Source organism: Bos grunniens, chromosome 15, assembly GCF_055505025.1.
Source record: "Bos grunniens cultivar Pamir isolate PY7600 chromosome 15, Bosgru_T2T1.0, whole genome shotgun sequence".
NCBI classification, from domain to species: Eukaryota; Metazoa; Chordata; class Mammalia; order Artiodactyla; family Bovidae; genus Bos; species Bos grunniens.
In genome coordinates this window covers 1,120,308-1,126,153 of record NC_141179.1, presented here as the reverse complement: position 1 = coordinate 1,126,153, position 5,846 = coordinate 1,120,308, and the positions used below count along the sequence as shown (strand labels likewise).

General features: G+C 36.9%; 1 pseudogene across 1 annotated transcript; it reads right to left on the bottom strand.

The window, feature by feature from the left end:
- Positions 1–1,172: 1,172 nt before the first annotated feature.
- On the bottom strand, positions 1,173–3,710 carry LOC147357224 (olfactory receptor 4C12-like; annotated as a pseudogene). Its single transcript, XR_015141414.1, has one exon. The product of XR_015141414.1 is annotated as an olfactory receptor 4C12-like (transcript).
- Between the last annotated feature and the right edge of the window lie 2,136 nt (positions 3,711–5,846).

Below are 5,846 nucleotides of genomic sequence, written 5' to 3'. Positions count from 1 at the left end.
TTTTGCATTCTAGTCCCCTATAATGAAAAGAACATCTTTTTTTGGGTGTTAGTTCTAAAAGGTCTTGTCTATGACATATAGACACATTTGTATTTTGATAGAATGCTTCATTTTTGAAAAGATCCAAAATTAATTGACAGCAGTCTTACAAGTGAGGTAAGTTTCTTAGGTGAGAAATACTTTGATCAACTATGAAATAATAACTTTGGCTTTGTTTCTATATATCCCTTATGAATGATCTATTAAACCAGTTTTCAAAGAGGATTCCAGATTCAAGGAACCTAAGTATAAAGCCAACTCTGTAGTAGTGAAATTGTTCTACAAATATGTTTTATTGTGTGTCTTTGAAAAAAAAAACTGCATTTAATTGTTACTAATAATTGTTAACATGTTTCACTTCCTATGGCATATAATTACAACTATTTTTATATCATACAGTAATCAAATATTAGCCCTAAGGAATCCTGTGTAAAGTAAAAATCACAGGATGTGGAATAAAAGTATTTGGATTAAGAGCTGATTTGTATATTCTATGACCTAAAGATTTAAGCTTTCAGATCCCCAGTTTTTTCCCTCTCAAATGAAAGCTCTAAATTTCAATTTATAATTCTGTTGAGAACCATTTGAGAACAGTTTAAAATTTTCACATTAGTTTAAATACTAAATTAAATTTGTATAATAACTGAAAACTTTTATCAAAAGAACAAGAAATCAAATATAATTTTAAATATTAGATATATTAAGTATGTGTCAAAGGAGTATTGGGACATATCTTCTTTCTGTTTTATATTCTGTACCATTCTAGATACCAGTAGGCCAAACAGTTTTCTGAGTACCAATTGCTTTTACATGCATGTAAATCATATCAGAGTGTAATTAGAAAGGTAAATTTTCAATCACTAAAAATCAAGAGACTTGGTTCTGATGAAATTCTGTCTTTTCTCTGATATCTTCTGAAATAGTTGAAATACTGTCAAATTTGAATTTACACATATTGAGGTCTGAATACTAGTTCTGTCTCTGATATTGGTTGGTTTATTTAACTTTCTTGAAGTTCATTGTTCTCCATCTGTGAAATGGGAATAATTGTAATAATACCTTGCACAAGTGTATAAGTGTCAGGTTAGAGGTATAAGAAGGGCTTTTGTAAAAGTCAAGATAGAAATAAAATATTCATGTTGAGTCATTTATTTTCTGAAGTTGCATTCCTGTTTAATAGCATTCTAATGGCATTTTTGACCTCTGTATTCCTTGCTGTGTAGATAACAGGGTTTAACATGGGGGTAATAAGAGTATAGAATACTGCTATAGCTTTATCCATGGGAAAGGTAGCTACTGGTCGCAGATACATAAATATACAGGACACAAAGAAGAAGACAATAACTGTGATGTGGGAGCTACAGGTAGATAGGGCTCTTTTCCTCCCTGCAGAGCTGTGAGTCCTCATGGAGCAAAGGATGAACACATAGGATACCAACAACATTACAAAAGTAATCATAGGGATTACCCCACCATTGACAGCAACCAAGAGACCAGCAAGGAAAGTGTCAGTGCAGGCAAGTTGTATCAAGGGGAATATATCACACGTGAAGTGATCCATTATGTTGGGACCACAGAACGGGAGCCTGAAAGTGACTAGGATCTGTCCAATTGAGTGGAGAAAACCCATTGTCCAAGAAACCCCCACCAGGAGGCAGCATGTGCGGTGATCCATGATGGTCACATAGTGCAGGGGTCTGCAGATGGCCACATAGCGGTCAAAGGCCATGACCATAAGGAGGACAATCTCTGAAGCTCCCAAGATATGTTCAATGAAGAGCTGTATCATGCAGGCACTGAAGGAGACAGACTTTGATTCAGAGAGCAAATCGGCTAGGAATTATGAATGAGGAATAGCAGGCATCTATGAAGGACAAGAAGGCCAGGAAGAAATACATCGGGGAGTCCAAAGTCTGGCTGCAGATTATAGTAACCACAATGAACAGGTTGCCAGTGACAGTCACAATGTAAGTGATAAGTTACAGCAAAAATAGAATTCTCTGCATTCTGAGGATTCTGTGTAAGTCCCATTAGAATGAATTCAGTTACATTCATCGTTTTCTTTTATTGTAATTCTGAAGATGAATTTAGAAGTGGAGAATTAACCTGCAAAAACAACATTATCCATAGCAATGTGATGAAAAGTTAACATTTTAGGCTTTCAGGTAAGTCCAAAATGCTTTAATAATAGAAGCTTTTTTTTTTTTTTTTCCATAGTGCAGGAGAAGAAACATGTTACATTTTCTGTTTTATAATGAAAGTAACATTTTGAAGCTGTTTAATTTACTTTATTACAAGGATGCTCAAAACCTTCTTGCACACCTTCTGACAAGTGGTCCTTGAGTTTTTGTTGGAGGACATCCAGGCAGAGGGAGCTACCAGGCATTAAATATTATTGCTTCTCAGTCAATAAGGAAAGTTAAAAATATTATTAAATGTTAAAAATATACTGGTACAATTATTGGTTCTGGTTCTGTACACTGATGATACATAGATTAAATATAATATATCCCCTCTTTCATTTAAAACCACTTCCATTAATCTAAAATAAAGTGTCTGCATTTGTCTCTTCACCTCTTTTTTTTTTTTAATTTTATTTTATTTTTAAACTTTACATAATTGTATTAGTTTTGCCAAATATCAAAATGAGGTGTCTCTTCACCTCTTCACCGCCATTACTTGGTTCAGTGTCTGATACACGGGTGTTCCACAAAAGTAAGTGAATAAATGCATTGGAAGACTCTCATCTGGCTTTTGTTTTGTGTTTTCTTTGGTCAAGCCAACTGCAAAAATAGTACCTACTGTCTTAACAACAACAACAACAAAACTGAAAAACGGTTGGAATGATAAACTCCTTTCACCCAGTGAGATCTCTCACTCTCTCCACCCTGAGCAGTTTTCTTCCCTCGTCTGCACCAACCATCTCCCCTACCTTCTGGCCAAGAAGCGCAGGGGAGAATAAAAGAAGAAATGTCATGGTGTTCACTGTCTGGGTTCCCAATTGCGGTTTGTCAACGCTGGGTGACTTTAACCAAGGCTGCATACATTTGGATGGACCTTCTGGGTTCCTGAGATCTCTGTCTTCCATGCTCTCCAGGTCCTATTATAGTGATGCTTCTTGCTATTACTAGTCCAGGTGGTACTTTATCATCTTATTAATTTTCCTCAACTCCCTCCATACCTTGAAAAGTCAATATGTTCAACTTGTTTTAATCTCCCATTTTATGTATGTTGTTTCTTGTTAAACTCCAAAGGATGTGGAAATTTTATGTTTTTTTAAGTGCAAAAATATGTGTGAAACATTTTTCTCTGTATAAATCTATTTTATTCATAAGGCATCAGTCCCTGTTTTATATAAAGCTGATAAATAAATTTAACTTTTTCAGAAAATACATTGTGAAAGACTGCTGCTGCTGCTAAGTTGCTTCAGTCATGTCTGACTCTGTGCGACCCCATAGACGGCAGCCCACCAGGTTCCCCCGTCCCTGGGATTCTCCAGACAAGAACACTGGAGTGGGTTGTCATTTCCTTCTCCAACGCACGAAAGTGAAAAGTGAAAGTGAAGTGTGAAAGACTAATATGTAACAAAAATAAAAATGTGTGTGTTATCAGTAGCATTCTCTTTGGAATCATAATTATATGGGATTGTATCTTTTACTGACTGTAAGTTATTTTACAGTTATTAAGGTAACAGACAACTGACAAGAATGGAAGTAATTATTTTCCATAGATATACAAATATTGTCAGATGCAAGTTTGATTGATTTCCCTGATCATTAGAGATCAAACAAATCTTGCATTTATTTATAAAGTCATTACATATCTCTGATTGAGCAATGTTCAAAATGGTATGCTGAATTTTCCTTTTGACTGTGGTTATATCCTACTAATTCTCTCATTACTCAATGAGCTAAATAAAATTTCTGTTATGTGTTCTTTTCGTGTTTTATGAAACACTGATTTCACTTTTCAAAAAAGTCTTTTTCCTCTGGATATTATAATGAGAAATGGAAAATTTTCTGCCATATCAGGAAACAAGGGTGTCACAGCCCTCAGCAATTGCAGCCCTCCAATGTGAGACAGAGAAGGTCAGCTTTCATTCCAATTCCAAAGAAAAGTAATGGCAAATAGTGCTCAAGGTACCATACAGTTGTCCTCATTTCACATGCTAGCAAGGTAACACTCAAAATCCTTCAGGATGGCTTCAGAAGTACATGAACCAAGAACTTCCAGATATACAAGCTGGATTTAGAAAAGACAGAGGAACTGGAGATCAAATTGCCAACATCTGTTGGATCATAGAGAAAGCAAGGGAATAATCAGAAAAGCATCTACTTCTGTTTTATGGATTACATGAAAGCCTTTGACTGTGTGGATCACAACAAACTGTGGGAAATTCTAGAAGAGATGGGAATACCAGACCATGTGACCTGCCTCCTTAGAAACCTGTATGCAGGTCAAAAAGCAACAGTTAGAACCAGATATGTAAAAATGGACTGGCTCAAAATTGGGAAAGAACTATGAAAAGGCTGTATATTGTCACCCTGCTTATTTAAATTCTATGCAAAGTACATCATATGAAATGCCAGACTGGATGAATCACAAGCTGAAATCAAGATTGCCAGGAGAAATATCAACAACCTCAGATATGCAGATGATAACACTCTAATGGGAGAAAGCAAAGTGAAGAGGAACTAAAAAGCCTCTTGATGAATGTGAAAAAGGAGAGTGATAAAGCTGGCTTAAAACTCAGCATTCCAAAAACTAAGATCATGGCATCCAGTCCCTTCACTTCATGGCAGATAGATGGGGAGAACTGGAAACAGTGGCAGACTTTATTTTCTTTGGCTCCAAAATCACCGTAGTCATTAACTACAGCCACAAAATTAAAAGATGGCTTCTCCTGGAAGACAAGCTGAGACAAACCTAGACAGTGTATTAAAAAACAGAGATATCACTTTATTGACAATGATTCATATAGTCAAAGCCATGGTTTTTCCAGTAGTTGTGTACAGATGTGAGAGTTGGACCATTAAGAAGGCTAAGCAGTGAAAAATTAATGCTTTTTCACAGTGGTGTTGGAGAAGACTCTTGGGAATTTCTTGGACTGCAAGGAGATCAACCTATCAACCCTAAAGGAAGTCAATCCTTAATATTTATCATAAAGACTGATGCTTAAGCTGAAGCTCTAACACTTTGGCCACCTGATGTGAAGAGCTGACTCAATGGAAAAACCCCTGATGCTGGGAAAGACTGAGGGTAGAAGGAGAAGGGGACGACAGAGAATGAGATGGTTGGATAGCATCACCAACTCAGTGGATATGAGTCTGAGCAAACACCAGAAGATAGTGAAGGACAGGTAGGCTGAGCATACTGCAGTCCATGGGGTCACAAAGAGTCAGACAGGACTGAGAGGCTGAATAACAAGCATGTGAGTACGAGAGCCCTGATGAAATTCTGGAAGAAAAGAATGCCTACCGTTTTAGGACCCTCAGAGGACAAGCCACTCCCTAAGGTAAAAGAAGCTCCTGATGTGAAAACAAGATAACTGGACCCAGATAGCTGAGGTGTGTATCACAGGAGTAATTTCAGTGAATCCAGACTCTTGCACCTTCCCATATATAGGACAGATCTAAATTCCGTAACATATCTTGTTTCTTTAGTTAACAGTAATCTTTTGATGATCCCAACTACCTGCCATTTGTTGCAAAGCTCCTAGAGAGCCTGGCTCCTCCCCTTGCTTCCTCAGAGCAGTTTCTCAGGTCTCTCTGAAACATTGTCTCCTTGGCTGCAGTCCTCATTTAGCC